The sequence below is a fragment of the Mercenaria mercenaria genome, chromosome 17 (assembly GCF_021730395.1).
Source record: "Mercenaria mercenaria strain notata chromosome 17, MADL_Memer_1, whole genome shotgun sequence".
In the NCBI taxonomy this organism is placed as follows: domain Eukaryota; kingdom Metazoa; phylum Mollusca; class Bivalvia; order Venerida; family Veneridae; genus Mercenaria; species Mercenaria mercenaria.
In genome coordinates, this window is record NC_069377.1 from 53,354,331 (window position 1) to 53,381,978 (window position 27,648).

Here is a 27,648-nt window from a genome sequence, read left to right on the forward strand (position 1 = left end):
TAAATGTCAATTTAAAATTCATATTTTACAGATGTTTTTTACCCAATACTGTCTCAAACGTTTAAATGTGTACATATATATATACTGTTACATTTAAACAAGTACTAGTAATAAAGACCAAGGTATTCCTTCCAGTGTTAAAGCGTTTTTTTTAAATGTCTTTTAACTTCCATAAATTAAAGACAAAATGTTAAAAAATAAAGAGAACAAGACTGTATTATGTATATGTTAAATGGACAAGATCGAAATCTTTTTAACTGCTCTAGTAGTTTAAATAATGATCAATTTAAAGGTGACAGGCAATTTAATTTACTTTTATATTACATACATTTTAACATACATTTTATGTATGGATAATAATAAACTACTGGTGTGGCTGTTCGTAACAATTGTACCCAGGCGAGATATCGCTACAACTTCATTATAAATGACACATTTAAAAAGTAAACATATTTCTTGTAGGTAAGTAGATGAGAACGTAAATTCAGTCAATGAACAACGACTTTTTTTTATTGCATCTATGTACAACATGTCCTTAAAAACTTTCTGTTTTCTTTCAATTTTATCACAAGGAAGAGTGAATGTTGTTAATTATATTAATAATGACTTTTCTTGTAAACGGTTTTCTTTGCCTCAAATTGGATTAGTCTGTGTACACTTTTCTCAGTTGCAACAGAACTTGAGCTCCTTCCATATATATAGGAATGCCCTCCGTCCGTCTGTCCGTACGTAAATCTGGATCCTGCAATTACTCAAATAATATTCAAGCTAGGTTTATAAAACTTGGTAGGTGTATAGAGGGCAATATGTAGGTAGTGCAAGTACATGACTTATGCTTTTAGGTCAAAGGTCAAGGTCACTATTAAAGGTCAAGTAAAATTGTTTCTGCCCCCATAACATTTAATTGCATTGAAGGATTTCTTTATGTTTACAAAGAAATGTTTCCCATGATTAGACTATTTGTCGCGAACATGGTCCATGGTTGTCGGTCAAAGGTCAAGGTCACTATTAAAGGTCAACTTAAAATTTTTTTTTTCAGCTTCATAACTTTTATGTGCATTGATGGATTATCTTAATACTGCACACAAATGTTCCCCATGATGAGACAATGTGTCGTGTACATGATCTATGATTGTAGGTCAAGGTCACTATTAAGTAAAAATAGTTTTTTTATTTCTTAGCTCCTAAAAGTTTTAAACCGGTAGGGGACTTCAGTATTGCCACTGCAATACCCGGTCACTTGTTTTCCAAATATTTCAGCAAATATTACATTTTTATGCTTTTGAACACATAACACTATATGGGATTACAATGATATAATAACTGTTTAATGTCAAGTGCCCCAGTTGCTGATCATGGTTAGATACAAACACCTTGAATCACTCACGACAGGCAAACTACCCGTGATGGTTCCTGTGGTCTTTTTTCATCATCCAAAGCTTGAAAGTCGCCACACTGCTTATAATTGTGGCTGTATACAGCAAAGTATGAAATTATTGTTAATCTTACAGCTTTTATTACCCTTCACAACTGCAGACTTGAAGTTTCATATAAAATCTACAACTTCTTAAGGAGAAAATCATCTGTTTGAATTTATTTTACTATTACTTACGGCATGAATATGGCATGAAGAAAAAAGATTCAATCACTGGTGGTATGTGCATATGGGAATATCCGGCTCTCGGGTAACTGTTTAAGCGGTAACTCGGCAGAGCCTCGTTACCGACAAAAACAGTTGACGAGCCGGATATTCCCATATCTGTACCTACTACCAGTGAAAGAAAATAATATCAATTGAAACATTTATCTGCGTGTGGATGTCATTTTTTCTGTTTATACTGACTTTTTGTGCACGGTGTATAAAGCAAAATCCTCAATAAAAAGTAAGATTTGAAACATTTTAGTTTGTATTACAGCTTAAAGGGGTAGGTTTTGATTAGTATTATTTACGATTTTACGAGGGAGGCGCTGCCGTGGTCGTTATACCATGGCGCTGCGGTGGTCGTTGATACCATGTCCTTATTATTTGAATGCATAGCTAAGTCCTTAAAGTTTCTTATCATTTTCTTCATGATACAGGGTGCATAGTTTGCTACTGCTCACTCTTCTACAAGTGCATTTAACTTGCAATTGAAATAATGAAAAATATGTTTAGCTTTTGTAAAGGCTAGTCACCTGTCCATTTAATAGGCTTCAGGAACTGCGATCACAGTGTCCACATTCACTTCAAATACAAGAAAAAATACACATACAGACACTCATAAAGTTATCAAACTTCAAGGTCAAAGAAATATAAATAATCCAACAATTAAAGTAAACGTATTCCTGGGCGGAATAAATAAAAACAATAACAGTTATCATGCCAATTTGTGATAGGAAACTTAGTTTTCACTTAGATAATTTTCTTTAAAAAAGCGTCTTTCTTACAATTTTCACATATCTAGTCTGATTTAGATTTAAATCTAACTTTCAATGTATTGTAAGTGAAATCCATGCCGAAACAAACAGTAAAGTATAGTTTATATACTGTGGATTACAACCTTCATTTGGAAATAGTTATTTGGGGATTAATGTGATAAGGTAGCTGGTTTCAAGCATGCATATTGCTTACCAGTATTGTAGTATTTTATTGATCTGTCAAATACATATTGATTACATGGGCGGTGCACAGAACATTTTAATCTTCGGTTGATTTCGGTACATTCCGGATAGTAACCAGCAATTAAAATGGTTTATATTTAAAGCGGCATACGCATGTACGCAAGTCACGATAGCTCAGTGGTCATCGTCAATAGCTTGAAACCTGGAGGTCTTAAGATCGAAACCGTTCAGAGTCTGTGTTTTTTGTTTGTTTTTTTCCCCACAAATTTCAAGAAACACTTTATACATGTAATGATGTACATTTTTATGCAATGTTCCCTTCATTGTATTTTTCACAAGTATTTTTTTTTTAAATATCTCGTTTTTGTTTTTAATTTCTTATTTTTTTAATATATATTTATGTTATTTTTATTCACAGTTCATTTCACTACATTACAAATTTCAAACATATAAATTACAACTAGCTAAATTCATCATTCAGTTTCGCTCGCGATGTCGGTACTGCTATCATCGGAGTCATATAAATCATTTATAAAACAATTAAAAATAATGGGCTCGAACCAGCGATTTCCAGCATTTGAGTCATATGCTGTAACTACTGAGCCACAGATACGAACGACAAGTACATGTTTCACTTACAATACTAATAATGAAATCTGGACACTTAGCCAAAATTTCTTTCCGTAAAACATACGGATAGCACCGAAGTTAGGCCGAATATTATAATATCGAATGAACAGAGCGTGTAATGTATGCACATTTGACAGGTCAAAAAAATAGCACAATATAACACAGAAAGAAAGGTCAAACCAATCGCCATGGCGGTCCTTTTCATCGTTATCGAACAAAAATCTCATCGTAATACAGGCCGAAATAAACACGTTAATGTACGCTTTATTCATGATGGACCTGTGAATTCTTTACTTATGGGTGAAACAGGTCTCATTAGCGTAAATACGACTAGCTTCTACTGATTATAAAACATACCGTACGATTTGTTGTGAATTAACTGTTGTTGTACTTTTAGTAGTTCAATCGCCACCCTTGTTTAAGAGCAACATTTAAAAAAACACGTTTTTTTTCATCCTCAAGTAATAAGTAAGTAGACTCGCCCAGTTTAATCAATCTAGACGCATAATCTAACTCTATACATAGAGCGCCTACTTCACCCGATTTACATTCGGAACATTTTCACTCGTTTCGGGCTTTATCGTATTGTTTTAACATGGGATTTTTGAACCGTCCAAAGATGTTGGAAATGTTGGGTTCATGTTTATTTTTTTTTAATAAAACTGTTATGCTTTCATTGTCTACCACTTTTTTCCACCCTTGCCTGAAAAAACAGTAATGAGTTGTACACTGTTCAGACAATTGTGCTCTATTGAAATTTAACCAAACACAAGTTTACCTGCATAAACAGATAGCATGATATGTCACCATGCGCGGATCCAGAGGGGGGTGGGGACCAAGGGTCCGGACCCCCTCTGGAAAATCTTTAAAAAAGGAAAGAAGACAAGAAGGAAAGAAAATGTTTTTCGAAAAAGGCAACATTAGGACTGCATGTAAAGTATATGCGGCTGCTGCTACATACGACCCCGACAAAATTCATATTATTTATCTAAAAGAAACCAAAAAATTTACCTTCAAGAAAGCTTGATTTTATGATTTTCCCAAATTTAACAGGTTAGTCCATAAAACTGTCCCAAAATGCAAAAAATGAAGTGCTTAATTTCAAAATTTCAAAATTTCCATGGGTGGGGGATCGGACCCCATCTGAGAAAATTGGCTGTGTCCGTGCATAGTCACTATACCTGTCCAGTACTGGACATTATGGTAAACGCTTCTTTCCTGCACAAATGACAATTTCGCAACTTCTGTCCGGTTTGTACAAATTTCTGGCCGCGATAAACCATTTGACTTGTATCAAAACCTTGAACTGATTTAGATGTATAGTCTAATATATTATGTCATGACGTTTGCGGCGACTCAACTGTACTTACAAAATGGTAAAGGTTATACGACTTGTAAACAAAATGTTAAATTTAAAAACTATTTCAGTTATAATATCGTATGTATACTGAATACCAAAGGTGTATGTCAAAAAGTGTAAACGAAATGACCCTCGTGTCGGAGTTGTTTAATCCCCTTGCCAAGTCTGTGCTAAAGCCACCTGTGAATAGAGAAAAGCTGCTCCAGAACCCACCAATTTAACTGAATTATGCCAGATGAAAAAAGACCATAATGCAAAACGCTAACAACTGTTTTACAAAGCGTGTGCACATTTTCAGCTTACGTATGCTATTAAGTTGGGTTTTAGATTGCTTGTTGTACGTACAATGTCATTCCTGATCAACAGCACAGGTCAAACTACCTGAGACAAAATGATTTGAGAAAAATGAAAATGTGAATTAAAACATTAAAAATATGTTGTACAATCAAATTGAAACACAATGTTATCGATATTTTAACTTGCTTAGCAGTTCGCCGGACCCAGATATCTTTTTCTGCTTTTTAAGCAAACTGTTGCCCTGTCTTCTTCATATATTCATAACATGATTCAGCAATTGAAGCAAGTCGTTTCAGTCATAGAATTGCTTATTATCCTTTATACAAAAACAACGAACAGTTTTATAACACTAGGTGTGAATGTATGATTTATTTATTCGACAAGCTTATGAAAGGATACGCTCTAATTACAGGTTTCTTTCTGTTTATCCATTTATTGCTAAGTTTGTGGTTTGGTAAACATAATTGATCATAAACAGTTCGCTACACAAACCTATTATGCTTATACGTTGAATTATAACCTAATGACCCGGGTGTATAAACTGTATCCTGGCGTGATGAATAGCTACATATATCTAGTTACAACATCATTACCAACATATAATAGGGTGTCATTAATTCGTCCGTAGACATAATTTGAAAAATATCCTGATAAAACGAATAAAAATGAAGAAAGAAAACGAAACTGTAAATGAACGTTTATCGGCGTAAGAATGTCATTTACACCGTTTACAGGGACATTATGTTTGTATTGGAGCAGTTAGATTTACCATTGTACCTACGTCCATCCGTCCGTCGGTCCAAATTTGTGTCGTGCATTTCTGAAAAAGTACTTGACATAGAGTCAATTTATTTTGTAATTCAGCTTGTGAAGTTGTGCACCTGGCCTGAATTTATGTAGCTTGTATCTCAAAAAAGTACTTGACATAGACTCATGAAAAATAATAGAAATGTTATTCAGCATGAACTATGAAGTTATGAACCTGAAGGTTTGATAATGCTCTTACTAAGCAAGCCTAGAGTTATGACCCTTAATTAATTCAAAATACGCATTAAAGGTGTTTAATCAGATTTTGATCATGTAATGAATTGGATCAAAAGTTTAACAAATGATCATTTACACTTATTTGTGTTCTCTGACTATTTAATACAGATTCGAATTTCACTGGAGGTATTTTTAAGATTTTATTTTCCTGTCTTGGTTGCCCAAGAGTAATTTTAGCATATGTATAAATTTGATAAATTTCTAAGAAATCATATGAATATAAGAACTATTGCAATATATTTGTCAAATATCTACATTGACAAATACATATTTAGCCGAAATTCACCAGAAATGCAAGTTTGTAAAAATAGGATTACCTCTCTTTATCTATCTTGGTTACACGACCATGACAGAATGGAAATATATGAATTCCAAAGCTACATACTGGTTTAAAATTGTTGAAATATCCCAATATCTTTCAAAAGCAAATGTAAAATTAAGAATTGTATTGAAATCAAAAGCAAAAGTACACTATTTAATACGTTCGTGTTAAAGGGAGTAATTACATAATTTCATAAAAATATCAAAACATACATTTCTTACGCTATGAAATGTGTCTTTTTGTTCCTTAAACAAATCTCTAACAGAATTTACAAAAAAAAAAAAAAAATGTCACAAAATGTTGTTCAGATGTGATTGACCGCCTTTAAAGGCCTAAAAGATTGTTATTCGGCAAGTGAAGTTGTAGATTAGTTTTATTACATGCTTTCAAAAAGATTTCCAATGGATTTATTTGTATTATTTTTATGGGAATGTAGTCAAACTTGTTTGAGGCAGCCAGACAACGTAGCGACACAATCCGGCTGCTAAGGAAGTTTCTGCTGAACACAAGTTGAAATTAGAACAAACATTCTTTTGGGAAGTTAGGTAATGGCTACTTTATACAGGTGGCTGCTAAGGGAGGTTTAATTGAACTTTGATATATATAATTATATTGATAACATTTTTTAATTTTCATTTACATTTCATTTACAACTAACTTGAAAGTGTTAATACGACATTAATAAATCATATTAATGGCTGGTTAATATCATCTTACACTCTTATTTCAATTTCAATGCTTCTTATCAGATGGAAAAAATCAATTTATCAAAAACACCTCGTTACACTTCACTATTATGTGCTCGTAAATAATCTAACCTGGTCATGTGAAAGTCAGTGAATATGGTTAACAAAATAGCAGGTAATACAATCGTTCAAAGACATTTAAACGCTGGAGGTATTTTGTCTAGCCTGTGCATATTCATTATTAGGTGTATAAAGGTTGTAACATTTTTCTTCCTTCTGTCTGATAACCAAGCAGACCTTCAAATAGGTTAAAAAACGAAACTGTACCAAAAGCCTTTGCAGTAGATAGAACAACAAGTGAACACTGTTGAAGGTGGTCAATCACGTTTAAGAAAACAAATTGTGACATTTCTTTTACTTTTCGTATATTCTGTTAAAAGTAAGGAACACAAGTACACACTACATAAGGAAACACAAATACACACTACATAGAGTTAGAGTCCTATTATAATATGTATAATTTTGTGATTAAGCCATTTCTACTCCCTCCCCTATAATAAGAAATTATCTAAAAAGCTAAGTGTTCTGTTTATTTCAAATTAATTTCTAGTTTTATATTGGCATTTGATAGATGCCTGAACCAAATGGCGAATTCTAAAACTGTGTCTAGCTTCTAAACCCGTTTATTTCCAATCTGTCCTGGTTGCACAACAAAAATAAGTAAAGGGAGGTAATTAGAGACCTCGAACAGTGCGCAGTTACAATTAATGACTGGATGAATAGAAACAAACTGAAAGTGAACATTTACACTGAATTCGATAAAAATTACTGGTGATTAGCACAATTAGATATCTTGGTGCACTTCCTGATGAAACCTTGAACTTTAAAGATCATATAAATCGCAAATGACGTACATCCATGTTGAATTACCCACGAATTAAATACATCCGAAAATATTTAACCAAAACAGCCACTGAAATTTTAGTTTTGTCTCAAGTTATTTCACATGTGGATTACTGCAATGTCATACTGTATGGTGTAGCTAATGGTGAGGTGCCTAAGATGCAACGTATTCAAAACATATGGGCAAAACTTGTCCTTACCAGGAGAAAATTTGACAGTTCCAAACAAGCATTGTATGACGAACATTGGTTCCCGGTGAAAGCAAGGATTTAGTTTAAGATACTTTCTTTCATGTATAGCTGTCACATTTGCAGAGCACCTATGTATTTAACAGAACTGCTTACAGAGTATGTTCCTAGTAGACAAGGTTTGAGATCGTCAGAAAATTCTGAATGTCATTATGTTGTTCCATACAACAAGTGCAAAACATTTTATAACAGAAGTTTCTGTACTATAAGTCTAAAACTGTGGAATGAACTGCCATTAGAATTACGAAAAAGTAAATCACTTGATACATTGAAAACGAACCTGTAGACATTGTATGTTAGAGCCTTCATGGCATTGTTTTAAATTTTTATGCCCATATTAAAATCGCACTGTCCGTCCGTGGATTCTTGTCTAGCTGTAGCTCTGCCATCAATAAAGGGACTTTAAAATTAGTTGGCATAACTGTTTACCATAATCAGACTACTTGTCATACCCCTAGCTCCAAGGTCAATGTCACACTTAGAAGTCAAAGGTTAACAGGGTCTGTTTCGTGTCCGGTTCATAACTCTGTCATTCATCAAGGAATTTTGTAATTACTTGGCATAAATGTTCCCTATAATGAGATGACGTGCCATGCGCAAGACCCAGACCCCTACCTCCAAAGTCAAGGTCACACTTAGAAGTCAAAGATTAACATGGTCTGTTTCTTGTCTGGTCCATAACTCTGCCATTTATGATCAAGGGATTTGAAAATAATTTGACACAAATGTTAACCATATTGAGAAGGTGTGTCGCGGTTATGACCCGGGTCTCTCAGTTCAAGGTCAAGGTCACAAAATGATTCATACCTAAACTGGCATATTTTGCGCAGACAAGTATAGCATTCTTGGGCACACCTCGGGGGACATTTTTCACTAATAGTGGCAGCTATTGTTTGATAATTGTTTTATACGCGATAACTGCAGGTGTTAGTTTTTAATTTTATGTGGGTTTTTACATTTCATCATTAATATTTTAAGGTGTTCAACGTCATTGAATATGTCATTATATAGAAACAGGCGAATAATCAAATGAACAATATTCAGTTTCAGTTTATCAAATCTATATTTACGCTAAAATATGGGAACCAAGATGATAAAATTTTAAAAAACACCACCAGTGAAAATATAATCTGTATCAAATGCTAGGCTAGGTGAACACACATCAGTCTAGATAATCACATGATGTTTCGAATCTGTTTTTGAAAGGACCGAAGACAAATGAGCCGCGCCATGAGAAAACCAACAGAGTGCGTTTGCGACCTGCACGGATCAAGACCAGCCTCCATGGTGTTCGCTTTCAAAGCCTATTGCAATTAGAGAAACCATTAGCGAACATCATGGATCCTGACCAGACTGCGCGGATGCGCAGGCTTGTCTGGAACCATGCTGGTCGCAAACACACTATGTTGGTGTTCTCATGGTGTGGCTCAAAAGTTAAATCAGTCTCAGCAGGTGTTGAGAAATCATATTTTATCCTATGATGTTTTTTCATAGAGACAAGCTTGTATGCGTACATACCATTTTGTAATTGTTTTTGCGCTTTCTTGGGAGAAGCACTGCTTTTAGTCGCTGGTAGCAGTTAAGCTCTCAACAAATTATATGTGGACTTGGAATTATCGGACATAAGCTTATGAAATGAAATAACAAAATAGTCATTGCAGTTTGTAAGTGATATTGACGCGGAACATTGTTTCCTCATACGCAGAAAAATCTTGTTGAATATTTCGTTTGGCATTATGAAAAAATAAGCACTTTGACTTTGAGCTTTAATTTATGTACGCTGACTTTGACATGATAATAAGGACTTCATATGGGACAGTGAGCCGTTAACCTAATAAATTATGTTCAAAAGGCGTTAAACTGTGAAAAAGAGTTTTTAAAGTAATCTTTATTTTTTCAGAACCAATGCACTTTTAAAAAAACATTCGAAGAAGACATATTACGTTGGGATCATGTTAAGCTTAAGACAACAATAATAATATTGACACTCAGGACAAGTTACACTCAGGACAGTCAAGTTATTCAAACAAAATGTACTTTTTTTTCAAAAGGTACTTGTTTAGGTCTCAGTTATACTAATTTACCGGCATGGTGAAAATGTATCCCTTTATGCGGCTTATGAAACCACAAAATCGTACGAGGGATTGGTCATTTATTCTTGTGTATATAAGCGGAAATCTGTACGCGTCTGATAAAAACATCTCAGTATTGTAGATGGAAATTTTTAGAAAGAAAAACATGCTTATAAAACATTTACACCCCGATTTAGCCTTTCAGAGCCGTGCACTTTTACATGGGGTTAGCCATTCGACTGATTTTCAGGAATCTGTATTTGAAGCATTTCTTATGCAGAACTACCACACGATCGCATATAGTCTTCACTCTTGCCATATGTAAATACATGTTTGCACATTTGTAGAAATAAATATGTTTACACTAAAAAAACCTCATCATTTGAAACATGAAAAAGTTATAATACTTGCACAATATATTTACGTACCTTCCAACTAAACAACAATTTCCAAACGCGAATAATGAAAGTCATATATACAATAACACATATTAAGAGATCAAATACTCCAAATCTTCTTAATGCAAGAAATAAATGAGAGAAAAAAACACGTCAAAATCATAACACTATAACAAACACAAATAATATATAATTATATATTTATATTTAATATTCTGAGATAGATAACCCAATTATCGAATATCAATAAGAACATAATGCAGTAGGTCATCTATAACTTTTATATGAACCGTTAGTGACTAAAATGCTACAAATGACTCAGTATTATTCGAACAGATGAACATTGCATAAAGGTGCTCTTAGCCGCATCCGTTTCGCAACCAAGGGAGACTAATCTCGCCTTCAAATGCTTACTAATTTACTCCGTTGTCTCCCATCCGCCTTTCATTTCGGGAGACGAGCATTCAAAGAATTTTAAGCAGCAAGGATTAATAAATAGACTGATTTGTTGAAATATCTAAATTTATTTTGGGGCATGAAATACATTGGGATGTTAAACGGTGTTCACGCGTAAATTGAACACAGTGCAACATTTCATACCCAAATGGATATTACTTAATTGCAGTTTGTTTTCTTCTCTCGTACTGTTTTGATAAATCCAATGTTACATACTTTTGAAGTCGAAGATCTGAAACAACAAAATCGTCAATTAATTCATTACAATCACTTACATTTTCACAAAGACAAAACCCTGAAATTAATGGGTAATTAAACATCTTGTCAGTTACAAGTAATTGTAATTATTTAATGGGCGATTAAACATCTTGTCAGTAAAAAACTGTTACATGCAATGGTAATTATCTAATGGGTAATTAAACATCTTGCCAGTTACATATAATGGTAAATATTTTAATGGGTAATTAAACATCTTGTCAGTTACATGTAAGCAAATTGGTGTTCTCTAAATTCTATGACAGTTAATCCACAGAAGAGCAATATTGTACTCATCTGTTGTAAGAACCCCTCATGCTTTTACTTGTGGTACCCATAGTTAACAAGGTGCCACTCAGAACACCTATCTTGGCATTCTTTTAGATGAACATTTAGATTTTTGTAAAACCGCAAAATCTGTAGCACAAAGTGCTCGAAAAGCACTTGGTCTCCTTATTGCAAAGTCTAAACGTCTCCGTGGCATGCCATATAATGTTTTCACCAAATTGTACAACAGCATGGTATGGCCTGTTATATCAAAAGTAGTATAGGCGCCGGTTTGGCCCCACGACTGCGCATGCGTGAAATGACGTCATGCGCGGCGGCCATTTTGAATTCTAATTTTAGAATGACATCATCTTCCTATTTTAAGAATGACCTCACTCTGCTATTTATATCTCCCGGAAGTATATAGAGCTGACTTATATACCTATCTAGGGCGTGTTCGCGCACATTGAGGGTCAGGTGCTCAGCCCTAGACGGGGAGATGAAAACAAAAACTATATATTAATAATGTTGAATTAATAATCATATAGATTTATCTATAACGTAATATACATTGCATGGTAAACAAAGAACTTATTAATGATAATTTAAAACATAATATTTAAACCATTAAGCTTTATTTAAGATAGCTAATTTAGAAGTAACGTTAACTGAAAATAAAGTATTACATTTTTGTCAACGATGTTTGCTCCTTGGCGTCCACTGACCAAATGACTCCAATCATAAGCGTATTATTCCTAAATGCGCATGCTCGGATCTATTTTCCACAATGACTTCATAAGCTATATTTAGATAAGGTCATGAGTGCATCAAACGTGATCATGGTCAGAATGTCTAGCGTGTGTTGATTTAAGACCGGATAGACGGACAATAAAAAGTAAACATGTCAAAGTTAATCCCTTTAAAGTCGTCACAATGTCTGGCGTGTATTTATTTAACAGCGGATACGCTAACAATAGCGTATTCAACTGTCAAAGTTAATCCCTTTAAAGTCGCCACAATGTCTGGCTTATGTTGATTTATGGACGGATGCATTAACAAAAGCCTATTGATCTGTCCAAGTTAATCGTGTATTGAGTACAGGGAAGGGAGGTGACATCAGGTCTGGGTCGCATATGGACCGAAGTGCCTCTTTCAAACCATCAATGATATGATGTTAAGATATTTTTCTTAAACATTGCCAGCATTTTTTATGACCATCCAGAGTTTTAGAACCAGTAAAGGGCTTTTTTAAGAAGGTTGTAAAATCATCAAAATAAGACGTTTTAGGTTCCATTTTTACATTTTGGGTATCTGACATTTTTGAAAAGCCCAAAGGGTGCACTTTACCATAAACAAGGTGCCAACCGGAAATGAAGTCATTAAAATTTCAAAGTCATCGTACAGACTCGGGACCGGTACCGTTAGAAAGATCTTTTCGAGTAGGTTCAGAAAATATGTACAATTACGTGTCTATCTCTATCCGTTTTCCAGATATTGAGGTTTAAACCAGAATCATTCATCCGGAAACACCCGGCTTCATGCCTTTATTTTTAAAGATAACCTAGGCATGTTGGGTATCTAACCGAAGGTCTCGACTAGTACTATAAGTTGGTACACTCAAACCGGAAGTGAAATCAATCACGCGTAAAATTCACATTTTCTGCACGCCCCTAGACTCGAACCTACACAAGCACAAGCACAAGCACACGCGTACACACGAGAACACACACACACATACACGCACACGCACATACACACGCAGACACACACACACACACACACACGCACACGCGCAATCACACACACACAAGCACACCCACACGCGCATACATGCATGCACGCACACACATACGCGCCATTAAACAATATATGTAACATCATCAAAATATTCAAAATTATCAAAATCTTTCGTGTCTATTACCCTAGTACACAGATTGTGTCTGCAACTTCATTAACAGGTATCACAATAATATCTTCCTTTGTAACTTTACATTTGTCATCTTTAGTTATTACAACAACATCATAGTCTCCGAAATTGAACATGCCAGTTCCACTACGATGTAGATACTCCAACACATCACACAATATTTCATATATATAATTTAGAACATCCAGAATTTTGAATTAACAGAGTATACACTTCAATGTAATCGTACAAGTCTGTAGCGTAATGGCCTCTGAAAGCCACATGGCTCCAGTGTTACCAGACTTGTAAAACCTGTTGTAGAACTTTCACACACATATATAAGATTGAAAACACAATAGTTCGTATTGATGTTTATTTAATTTCAGGTAGTTAAATAAAGTATTTTAGAACAAGTAATTTTATTGTCTCAGTGTCCATCTTTCAAATAATAATTAGCTACTGTAAAATGTTAAGAACTAATTATGTTTGAGTTGTCTTTCATGAAATCTACATATTTGGAAGGTAACCTAACTAGGCATAATAGTATTTTTGACTTACGTTGGCAGAACCACGGTTGGTGGCTCTGCCGCCTTGCCTCCCTGATTGTCTAGTACATAGACCTTTTATATGCACCGGCCAGACTGTTGATTGCCAAATTAAGATGTAGTTTTCCTGGTGTTATGTCTTAACCTGCCCAGAGCTACGATAACTTGTCAGTTTTATATTTCAACAATTTTAAAAGGTCAAGAGTTTCCGGTGAAAGCCTTTAACTAATTTTGAATGAATATATACTATCCAATCCAATTTAGTCTTATAAAACAATAGCCTAGCACCCTTTTTGAAATTACATTACAAATTCCTTCATTTCTTCACGAAAAAAAAAAGAATAAAAAAAAAGGTATTTTACTATCCTCGGAAACTTTTGAATGTTACGAATTGTAATGCAAAATTAGGTGTTTGAACACATATGCTTGTTTCTTATTGGTAATATCAGATGTTTTTGCTGAAAAATATACAGATTTAAACAAAAATTGATGGACATAGAGCTAACAACAACAAAAATTTCAAAACGCGATGGGTAAATATTTGAAATGGTAATACATGTACATAAAATTCCATGCGACTATTTATTCTGTGTTTCGTCGTTGCCCAGTTGTATTACGTGCAGACATCGTCATGTTGTAGGCTGTGTCATCAAGCGGCATGTACTGTGTAACCTCATCGGTGAATTATTATATACTGAAATTGACTAAAAGTATGATCAGCAAATGTCATGTTGTTATTGAATTTCGACAGTTCATTCCCAATGGCATTTATATGTTCGGCTGTGATCTTGAAAGAGTTTCTCCGTCTAAAACTAAAATTGTCAGGTCATGCTTAAATGTCCATCAAGACGCATGTTATAAATTTATAAAGATTCTATTATATTTTCACCATGATTGTTGTAAAACATTCATTGTTTCTATGGATATATATTTCCATGGAGTTTTTAATTCGAAGGCTAGTCCATGTGAAAACGACTATTTGAATTCTCCGTGTCATGAGCTCGAAGAAATCCCCAATCTGAATATGAATTATTTTCTTCTTTTTTCACAGAATTTCCAGTATGACTTTGCATTATTATTTCCATGATGACTTCTGATTTTTCACAAATTTGCACAGCATTTTTATGCACATAGCAAGTGTGTTCGCCCATTTTCCTTTCCCCTTACGTGTTTTTGAAATTTTGAACAAAATAGTTGCACCCAATTTATTACTTTCTTAATATTAATATAGTGTAATTTATATTTAGATCTATACGGTTTCAATACAAGAGGACATGACATACCAACTTTCTGACAGCTGGTGAAAGGCCTTAATAAAAAAAATTGCCCTTAAGAAAATATTGTTATTAATCATCTTCTATTTTCATTTACATTTATTTTACCATGCGTTTTAAATTCTATTTTGATGAACTGTATCATTTAAGCAAATTTTGGTCTTATCTTTTTCTTGCGAATAATTTTTAACTTTTCATATGTATAACTTATGCACATCAAAGATATATTCTCTACATATCTATTAAGTTTTAGTAATGTTCCACACTACTCGTCACTTGTATACGTGCAACAAGCTCGGTTAACATGAAAAGTTATCAATTGTGTCAGTTTGATAAATATATAAACATATTAATTCAAAACAAAACGTTGACAAAATGCACGTATATTGTTCACTGCTCATAAAAAATATATGTTCGTTACGTAGACATACTTATCTACTATTCCGTAGGTATATTCTATAGGTTTCCCATGCTTCTGTTTGCACGGCCTTTATACCTAAAATAACACTAATTTAGTGTTCTTTGTGAGTCACTGCTCACAGGTCATCATCAAACACATTTCCTGTGTCTACCGTGGTCTTAGTTTCTGCCACGTTACATTTACTATAATCACAATATCCGAACCTTCATTCTTTTGAAACAGTAAACCCCATATAAACATTTTATCTAAATAATGCTCCAAAAAAATATGATGCCAAAATACTTTTAAAACAAGTATAGTCTAAATTATGAATTTCAAATTGAATACAGGTATGTTAAAAGATAGTTTGACATGCGAACTGCCAGAAGCAAATTTGACCAGTTACCTACATGTTGACTTATATTTGACAGGTGTAATCTGAATTTTATAACATAAATGACATTTCCCACACGTTACTTTGAAACTGAACTTGCTTTTAACTTTATCACAACCTACTACAGCTTGTAATTTTAACCAAAAAAAAAATCCTCAAACAGATAAACTGCCAGCAGCATAATCTTTCATGTACTTTACATTTGTAATTTCATTTTATTCTCTTTTTTTTGTATTTTTCTACTTTATTTGTAAACAATTTAGTTTACTCTACTGTTCATCTTATAATATCTTTCTTGATAGGCATCGCTTGATAATGCATACCTTTGAAAAAATCATATATTAGGTTTGTCAAAAATCAAACAACCTAAAAACCCTATGGCGATGTATTTATAAAGTAATATTTCAATTGTTTTATAACCATGATATATTGACAGCTTTCTTCTGCCCGATTTAGCTAATTTACAGAGTTTTCAAATTCTATATATTTCAGTGTTTTGCTTTATTTTGCTTTATTTAATTTTCGCCTACCCTACAAGATTTGTAAATATATTTATACATAACTCTGATTTGATACATAATTTCATTAAGGCAAACTTTTCAGTAACAGTTTTAATTTTGAATTGCATTTCGTGCTAGATTGAATTCAACTATTTTTTCTCCCAAAATATGCCAAAAACTTTTAAAAGGAAAAATAGACATTTCTACTTGCGTTTTTGAAGATCTAGTGGCTCGTGTCGTCTTCTCAGTTCGGCGTGATGTATAGTGGCAGAGTACTTCGTGTAATACGTGGCCGCAACAATCTCGCAGAGAACATCCTGGTCTTCGGATACCAAAAATCGTCTTGTAGCGTAATGGCCTCTAAAAGCCACATGGCTCCAGTGTTACCAGACTTGTAAAACCTGTTGTAGAACTTTCACACACATATATAAGATTGAAAACACAATAGTTCGTATTGATGTTTATTTAATTTCAGGTAGTTAAATAAAGTATTTTAGAACAAGTAATTTTATTGTCTCAGTGTCCATCTTTCAAATAATAATTAGCTACTGTAAAATGTTAAGAACTAATTATGTTTGAGTTGTCTTTCATGAAATCTACATATTTGGAAGGTAACCTAACTAGGCATAATAGTATTTTTGACTTACGTTGGCAGAACCACGGTTGGTGGCTCTGCCGCCTTGCCTCCCTGATTGTCTAGTACATAGACCTTTTATATGCACCGGCCAGACTGTTGATTGCCAAATTAAGATGTAGTTTTCCTGGTGTTATGTCTTAACCTGCCCAGAGCTACGATAACTTGTCAGTTTTATATTTCAACAATTTTAAAAGGTCAAGAGTTTCCGGTGAAAGCCTTTAACTAATTTTGAATGAATATATACTATCCAATCCAATTTAGTCTTATAAAACAATAGCCTAGCACCCTTTTTGAAATTACATTACAAGTCTATGCATGAAATTCAACCTTCAGCGGATTTTAAGTATTAATATTTTTTGACTTGAGATCGGCTTAAGATAATGTATGAAAGAGAACTGGCCAATGTTGACACTAATACTTTGAAAACTGTAAAAGCGGATTAAATTTCGGTCAATTTTATGACTTTTAGGAGAAACTTATAGAAACGAGTATTTTGTGTTATAAAACTTTTATAGTCCTTTAGGATACTGTCTTAAGCACAGATAGGTTCTAGAAAGCCTATTTCGACCATTCTAGGAAATCGTCAAGAGTTTCAATGAACATAAATACATTGAACAATCAGTTTTCCCCATTTCGTGACACACTTTCTATTCATCAATTCTGAGATGTTAATTTCATGTGATAGAATTCATAAAAATCTTTCATTTACACCCCCCATTCTCGATTCGATTTTCAACCGTTATCGAGTTATGACGTAACAGCGATTTTTAAACCTTCTTTCTTAAACTTTGCAATAAACTCTTGAAACAGGTAGCATTGGAAAGATCTCCTCGTATAGGTTCAGAAAATGTATACATATTTACCTCTATCTTGATCCGTTCTCAAGATATTGGCGTTTAAAGATTGAAGTGACGTCACCTTTTGGCGGTAAATTCAAATTTCGCAACCAAAATTTTCAAAATGTAATTTCTCCTCTATTTGTGGCCCGATTTTAATGATCTTGGTGTCAGACCAAAACGCTTGACGAGAACTAAGTGTTGGTAGCATACAACCGGAAATGAAATCACTCATGCGTAAAATATCGATTTTCGCCTTTATTACTCAACTGACTATACCCGTGTTTGGTATCCTACGAAAGGTTTTGACTAGTACTATTTCATTGTTTGCACTTAAAGAATATGGAGTCACTCACGCGTAAAATGCGTCAAAGTAAGCTTACCTGATCCATACACTTTGAGATCAAAAATGACAATGAACGAATACACAGGGTCATTTAGAACTGCTAGAAACGCTTATTGCGAAGCATGATATCAATTTGTGAAACGATGTTGAAGAAATAAAATAAATAAAAGAATATGTTGTTTTATTTGTGTACACCATCACACCTACTAACGCTTCATCTTTTCTTTCACATCAAATTCAAACGTATAGGTTATAAATAACAAATGCATATTGTTCTTAAAATCTTTTATTGCCAAAGCTTATATCACTAATACAGGTAATATGTATCAACTAAAATAAGACAAAATAAAGTCATCATTCAACTTCTTGCAATACACATCAAACGGTTTTAAAATGTCCTTCATTTTTCGTCCAGAACATCGGTTCATAATGTAATATACGCAATACAGCCCGCATATGTTTGAATCTGTATCCTGTATTTGACTGAAATTCATCCAATAACGCTTCTTTAACACTTGCTCAAAATGAACTTTGTAGTGCTCTGGTCTATTACCTAGTGAATCGAAAAATTCGTCGGGTCCCCTTTTTGGAAAATAAAAGGCCACCCAATGTTTTCCTGATCCCTGGCTCGTGTCTGTATTTGAAATGACGTATTGTCCCCTACGTATCTGAAGTTGGTCCGCCGCACATATTGTCACAGGGTACTCTTTTAACATTTCCTCGAGTTCGTAGTTATTCATTTTAAAATGTATAGGTGTTCCAATCCATAGTATCTTGGGTCATATTTTTGGCGATATTTCTTACGTCGTTTGGGTGTCTAAATCACGACTCAAAGGTGTTCCATTTTATCCCTATGTCGCTTCAGATCACTCTGCTTTTGTGACCGTCTTATTTCCGACCTAGCAATATCACCGCTTGGGCTACGGGTGTCACAAATTTTACTACGGGAGATCTTCACCTTTTTGTTCTTGTGCTTCTCTTTCTTGTTTCTCTTTTAGTTCAGCAGCCCATTTTTCTTCGATGTGCACCGCTTCCTACAAAGTAACGGCCCATATGATCAGGATACACATATCCGTCCCTCAGTCTTTGAAGTGTTGTATCCATTTTTCCGGTCCGGTTATCCGGTACCCATTTTTCTTGTTTATAATCGTATACCTCTATGGAACCCATTTGCATGATGAAAGGTAAAACACGCAAATCCTTCTTACAACGTTCATTCATCATCATCCGATTCTTCATCGTCATCATTTTCTTTATTATCATCCATTGAATATTCTTCTTTGCTTTTATGATTTGGCCACAACTCATCAAATAGGTCTTTTCTAAGGGCAAGGGCTTGCCGAACAGATTCTTTGACAGTCATGTCGTGCTGACTCTTAGTTTCTTAGCCGACTGTAAATCTGCTGCTGAGTAGGGTCGTTTTGTAGCTCATAAAAGTCAATTAGAAATCGGCATAAATTTTGTCTCAGTCTCTTTCTTAATTGGGGCAATTCATCATTAGCAGTGCGACTGTATGCTTCTTTAAAAGAGAGCCCTTGTTCTGTATAGTTGTTAACTTTAGCTTTAAATTGTTCTTTAATAGATTGTCTGAGAGGATCCTGAAAACGCTTATCCCATATCTCACGGCGTGATCGCTCTTCTATAATCTCAACTTTTCTGCGTTTACCTGGAGGTCCCTTGATCAAAGATCGTTTCTTTACAAAAGTATCATTATTTCTGTTTTCTGTTTCATCATCACTATCATCATCATCATAGTCTCATAATTCTCCTCCTTATCTTCAACTTGTCATCATTTTTATCAATCCTTCACCATTGAAATAGTCTTCTTGTTTATATTCATCATCTGTTCGTTTTCTCTTTTCTGGAGTGTTTGCCTCGAAAATGTTTTCACGTAAACGGTGTTGTTCTGGGGTGCTTGATTTTAAGTCTATTACCAAATAACCGTGAGGTCTTGATGTCGCTCGTTCAAACCGTTTCAAAAAAGATGTTACTAGTCGAAGGATATATTCTTCTTGCCAATGTAGCCACTTGCTGTCTATCAATAGGATTATTAAATAGCACCAGATACTGCGTATTCAAAGCGATATCTCTGCAGGCTTTACCTTGAGGAAACAAATTTTGGGTGAGATATACGACATATATGTTCCTGTGGTGACTGCCCTTGGTGAAGAGATCAGCAATTCTTTGGTCGCATTTAGCTTCAGTCATCAAGTCGTCAAAGACCAGCAGGTTCCTTTGACTAACATTTATATACTGGGAATCATTCAAATAGTCTGGAATACCGTGTACAAATTCGACACCGGGGATTTCACGCTGAAGTTCATCATACAATGGTTGCCATTGTCCAAAACACCATATGATACGCTGAGGCTGAGGTCTTACAAGATTTGATGATAGCAGTTTCCTTGTCCATTCAGTTTTTCCACTACCACTTGGTCCAGAAACGACCATAGAAAATGGATGTTGAAACGTCGTCTCTTTTGAAGTGTTCAATATTTGTAATGATGGTGAATAGTTCCCAGTGTGGTCGTCACTCCAATGCTTATTACGTTGATGTCTCAGCATGGCGTCGCGCCTAGAGAATGACTGGTGACATAGAGGGCACTTATTCATTTGTGAAGTAGATGTAAAATTATTTTCATACAACAAGACACTGCTTTGTGTTCTTACAAATTTTAAATGCCATTCTTAAGCTTTTAAAACATATTTTGCTGTCAGAATTATTGTCAGTAATGGTGGTGGTGGTGGGTGGTGGTGGAGGACGTGGTGGAGGTGGTGGAAGTGGAGGTGGAGGTGGAGGTGGTGGAGGTGGCGGTGGAGGTGGTGGTGGTGGTGGTGGAGGAGGTGGTGGAGGTGGTGGTGGAGGTGGTGGTGGTGGTGGTGGTGGTGGTGGTGGTGGTGGTGGTGGTGGTGGTGGTGGTGGTGGAGGTGGTGGTGGTGGAGGTGGTGGTGGTGGAGGTTGTGGTGGTGGTGGTGGTGGTGGAGGTGGTGGTGGAGGAGGTGGTGGTGTTGGTAGTGGAGGTGGTGGTGATGGTGGAGGAGGTGGTGGTGGTGGAGGTGGTGGTGTATGTGGATGTAGAGGTGTTAGCGGTGGTGTGGTGGTGGAGGAGGTAATGGTGGTGGTGTGGTGGTGGTGCAATGATTGTTGTTATAGTATTTCTAGCCTTTGTGTCGATATGTAATATTCTGAATGCTTTGTGCTTCAGTGATGGCTGCGTCGATTTTAGGAAGAAGTTGTATGATTGATTTCCACTGCTTAAGGTAAAGTTGTATTCCAATGATACTTGCGGTGTGATTTATGAAACGTCTCAAATCCACTAGGATTTCACTATCTCCGTTGCAGACAGTAATATATACGTTTTGCTGTATATCGAACTGTTTCGATATAGTGGCAGGCAGTCTGGTTTTCATTCACTTTAATTTCATAAACTACGTGTGTAGTTGAATTCTTAGTCGCAAACGCTAAAGCGAAAGGCAAGGTAAATATAACAATAAGTATAATCGTGCATAAGATGATTGCTTTTTGTCGTTTGATGATGACATTTGAATGGCGAGAGTTTTCCATACTGTAAGCGTTGACGTCTAAAGTCAGACTGATTTGACTAACTAAAAGCGTGCTCTAATATACACATTTCGAAGGGACTCATTTTCAAAGCAAGGCTTATGTAGAAAAGGGAGTGATTTCATTGGCTGGTTAAAAATAGAAATTCTAGTTAGGAACAGCTTTGAACCAAGCTATTGCATAAATGACAAGTTTAAACATGTAAGCTAGCCTTCCTTTGAGAAATAAACCAGTCAGAATGCGTCATATCACTAGCCAATCAGAGCATTGCTATAACCTTTACTGACTAATCAGAACGCTGCTCAGACTCCATTTAGTTTACCTCACCCTGTGTATTCGTTCATTGTCATTTTTGATCTCAAAGTGTATGGATCAGGTAAGCTTACTTTGACGCATTTTACGCGTGAGTGACTCCATATTCTTCTAGTGCAAACAATGAAATAGTACTAGTCAAAACCTTTCGTAGGATACCAAACACGGGTATAGTCAGTTGAGTAATAAAGGCGAAAATCAATATTTTACGCATGAGTGATTTCATTTCCGGTTGTATGCTACCAACACTTAGTTCTCGTCAAGCGTTTTGGTCTGACACCAAGATCATTAAAATCGGTCCACAAATAGAGGAGAAATTACATTTTGAAAATTTTGGTTGCGAAATTTGAATTTACCGCCAAAAGGTGACGTCACTTCAATCTTTAAACGCCAATATCTTGAGAACGGATCAAGATAGAGGTAAATATGTATACATTTTCTGAACCTATACGAGGAGATCTTTCCAATGCTACCTGTTTCAAGAGTTTATTGCAAAGTTTAAGAAAGAAGGTTTAAAAATCGCTGTTACGTCATAACTCGATAACGGTTGAAAATCGAATCGAGAATGGGGGGTGTAAATGAAAGATTTTTATGAATTCTATCACATGAAATTAACATCTCAGAATTGATGAATAGAAAGTGTGTCACGAAATGGGGACAACTGATTGTTCAATTATTTCTGTTCATTGAAACTCTTGACGATTTCCTAGAATGGTCGAAATAGGCTTTCTAGAACCTATCGTACTTAAGACAGTATCCAAAGGACTATAAAAGTTTTATAACACAAAATACTCGTTTCTATAAGTTTCTCCTAAAAGTCATAAAATTGACCGAAATTTAATCCGCTTTTACAGTTTTCAAAGTATTAGTGTCAACATTGGCCATTCTCTTTCATACATTATCTTAAGCGATCTCAAGTCAAAAAATATTAATACTTAAAATCCGCTGAAGGTTGAATTTCATGCATAGACTTGTACGATTACATTGAAGTGTATACTCTGTTAATTCAAATTCTGGATGTTCTAAATTATATATATGAAATATTGTGTGATGTGTTGGAGTATCTACATCGTAGTGGAACTGGCATGTTCAATTTCGGAGACTATGATGTTGTTGTAATAACTAAAGATGACAAATGTAAAGTTACAAAGGAAGATATTATTGTGATACCTGTTAATGAAGTTGCAGACACAATCTGTGTACTAGGGTAATAGGCACGAAAGATTTTGATAATTTTGAATATTTTGATGATGTTACATATATTGTTTAATGGCGCGTATGTGTGTGCGTGCATGCATGTATGCGCGTGTGGGTGTGCTTGTGTGTGTGTGATTGCGCGTGTGCGTGTGTGTGTCTGCGTGTGTATGTGCGTGTGCGTGTATGTGTGTGTGTGTTCTCGTGTGTACGCGTGTGCTTGTGCTTGTGCTTGTGTAGGTTCGAGTCTAGGGGCGTGCAGAAAATGTGAATTTTACGCGTGATTGATTTCACTTCCGGTTTGAGTGTACCAACTTATAGTACTAGTCGAGACCTTCGGTTAGATACCCAACATGCCTAGGTTATCTTTAAAAATAAAGGCATGAAGCCGGGTGTTTCCGGATGAATGATTCTGGTTTAAACCTCAATATCTGGAAAACGGATAGAGATAGACACGTAATTGTACATATTTTCTGAACCTACTTGAAAAGATCTTTCTAACGGTACCGATCCCGAGTCTGTACGATGACTTTGAAATTTTAATGACTTCATTTCCGGTTGGCACCTTGTTTATGGTAAAGTGCACCCTTTGGGTTTTTCAAAAATGTCAGATACCCAAAATGTAAAAATGGAACCTAAAACGTCTTATTTTGATGATTTTACAACCTTCTTAAAAAAGCCCTTTACTGGTTCTAAAACTCTGGATGGTCATAAAAAATGCTGGCAATTGTTTAAGAAAAATATTCTTTAACATCATATCATTGATGGTTTAAAAGAGGCACTTCGGTCCATATGCGACCCAGACCTGATGTCACCTCCCTTCCCGTACTCAATACACGGATTAACTTGGACAGATCAATAGGCTTTTGTTAATGCATCCGTCCATAAATCAACATAAGCCAGACATTGTGGCGACTTTAAAGGGATTAACTTTGACAGTTGAATACGCTATTGTTAACGCATCCGCTGTTAAATAAATACACGCCAGACATTGTGACGACTTTAAAGGGATTAACTTTGACATGTTTACTTTTTATTGTCCGTCTATCCGGTCTTAAATCAACACACGCTAGACATTCTGACCATGATCACGTTTGATGCACTCATGACCTTATCTAAAATAGCTTATGAAGTCATTGTGGAAAATAGATCCGAGCATGCGCATTTAGGAATAATACGCTTATGATTGGAGTCATTTGGTCAGTGGACGCCAAGGAGCAAACATCGTTGACAAAAATGTAATACTTTATTTTCAGTTAACGTTACTTCTAAATTAGCTATCTTAAATAAAGCTTAATGGTTTAAATATTATGCTTTAAATTATCATTAATAAGTTCTTTGTTTACCATGCAATGTATATTACGTTATAGATAAATCTATATGATTATTTATTCAACATTATTAATATATAGTTTTTGTTTTCATCTCCCCGTCTAGGGCTGAGCACCTGACCCTCAATGTGCGCGAACACGCCCTAGATAGGTATATAAGTCAGCTCTATATACTTCCGGGAGATATAAATAGCAGAGTGAGGTCATTCTTAAAATAGGAAGATGATGTCATTCTAAAATTAGAATTCAAAATGGCCGCTGCGCATGACGTCATTTCACGCATGCGCAGTCGTGGGGCCAAACCGGCGCCTATACTACTATCATATGTTGCCTCCATATGGGTTACTAAATCTCACTCGTGTATTAATGCAGAACAGAAGCGAGCTATGCGTTTGTATTTAGGTTTGGGTAAATACACCCCTACTGCAGCTCTGTTTGGTGAACTTGCTTGGCAACCACCACATGTAAAACAGTGGGTATCAGTAGCTAGGCTGTGGCATAGATTTCATAAAATGGATAGAGATAGACTGAATTGTAAAGTTTATGCATCTTGTTACTTTAGATCTGGTACTAGATGTAAAGACTGGCAGTTCAACTTTGTAGAACATTTAAATTTGATCAATTTATCACATGTTGAAGATACCTGTACATTTTTCTCATCTAGGAAATTTTTGTGATATGGTTGAACAGAATAGTATGAATTTGTATATTAATGAATGGAAACTACGTACATCTAGTCTAGCTGGTTCTGTTAGTAATACCAGAAACAAATTACGCACATGTCAATTGTTTAAACATCAGTATGAAACTGAAAAATATATATATTTACCAATGCTTGCAAAGCATCGATCAGCTTTAGCGAAATTTAGATGTGGATTTGCACCCCTCCGTCTCGAAATGGGAAACTATGAGAATTTAGATGTTAATAACAGTGTCTGTCCAATTTCTAAACAAGATGTTGAAACTGAAATACATGTGTTAACACAATGTCCTGCTTACCAACCTCTTAGAACTGTTTTATTTGATAAAGCCAGGGATATCAATGATGATTTTGTTAATATGAATGATGAACAAAAAAGTATGTTTGTACTCCCGAACACCGATATTGCCAAATCAACTGCCAAAACCTGCTATAATATACTTCTTACACGTTTTGATACCTTGTATCATAAATAATGTTACACTTACCGAACTGCATTTTATTCAAATGTAGGATTCCTTTTATTGTACATAGATGCTGTATCATTGTTTTAAGGAAATGGCTTTTATGTTTGTAGTTGAATGTAGATAATCATTGCTAATCAGTTCACCTCTGATTAGGGTTGATAAATGATATTTTAGAACATTTCTTCGTTTATATATGTGCATGAGACGACAATATATAGAGTTGCTATCTGATTTTTGAAACATCACTTGCTTTCCTACAGTGGCATAATTGTGTCATGTGATAGTCAATAGTCTGACATTTCCTCGAAATATTTCTTTGCAATAATTTACATTTTTATCGCGACACTTCTTATGTAATTGTCCGTAGCTGCCAATTATTGGCTAACAGCTATCTCAGTACTTTCAGAAATACCTTGATATTTCGAACCTTTCTAAAAAGTTCATCTAAATAGCCTTAACTTTTATGGAAATATAATTCACAGCGATAATGTTTACAGTAAATGCACAACATTATCGTGGTAGTTACCTAGATTTCCCGTGACAGAAATTTTCCATCATTACTTTGCTATTAGACTGAATCCAGGTTTGGTTCGCACCACACATCGGTTTAAACACCCTCAGTGGTGTCTTTGCCACTGACTGGACAAAGGCGATGCCCATTTTGTGTCTTTACTTGTTTCGTTTGTCATTGCTGTCTATTTGTTTGACGTTGTCTTTGTATTTTTGATTAAATGTAAATTAATTTCAAATCCATACATACTTGGTTGAAGGGTTTCTTTATTTGAGAGGCAGAATTCTTTGAACACAGATGTTAACTGGACAATAACAGCAGCAGCCGCAGAGAATTCGTGAATTTTGCAGTAGCAGTAGTTTACGTGAAGATTGAGATAATCTTATATTTTACGATGCTGGCATATTACATGTATCCCAATAAGGAAGTGTGTTGGTAAAATGTGATAGTGTTTCGTCCTTTGATTTTTTCTGATATCATTATACTGGTAATTAATACATTCAATGACTTTAAAATCCCCGCATCTACGCATTTAGAACATTTGATCCAAAAGTATTTTCGTAATGCATATAGTTATGGAATAAACATCATAAAATGGTGTTAAGGTGGTGAATTTTGGCGCTACACGAACGTGACTACCGCTAATGAACCTGATACTAGGATATAAAAATATCAAATATCCGTTTAAGTCTTTACACCGTTACAAGATTACGGTGCCCCTAAAGTGACATGTTACACACTTTTTTTCCACTTAGGTAATGTGAGACTTTTTTTTATTTCGTTTAAACGAAATGATTTCGTTTAAACGAAATAACTCATTTCGTTTTAACGAAATAACATTTCGTAAAAACGAAATGATTTCGTTTTAACGAAATAACTATTTCGTTTAAACGAAATGATTTCGTTTTAACGAAATAGTTATTTCGTTTAAACGAAATCATTTCGTTTAAAGGAAATAGCTATCTCGTTTAAACGAAATGATTTCGTTTAAACGAAATAAGAAAAGTCTCTCATTATCTAAGTGGAAAAAAAGTGTGTAACATGTCACTTTAGGGGCAAAGATAGATAAAATGCTTAGTTTTTTCCAGTAATAAAGTTACGTTGCCAAGCGCTAACGTAGGTGTTGTTGAAGTAATTCCGAGACGTGGCGGTGTCAAAACGTTGAACGCTTAGTAGAGCCACGGCCTATCCTGC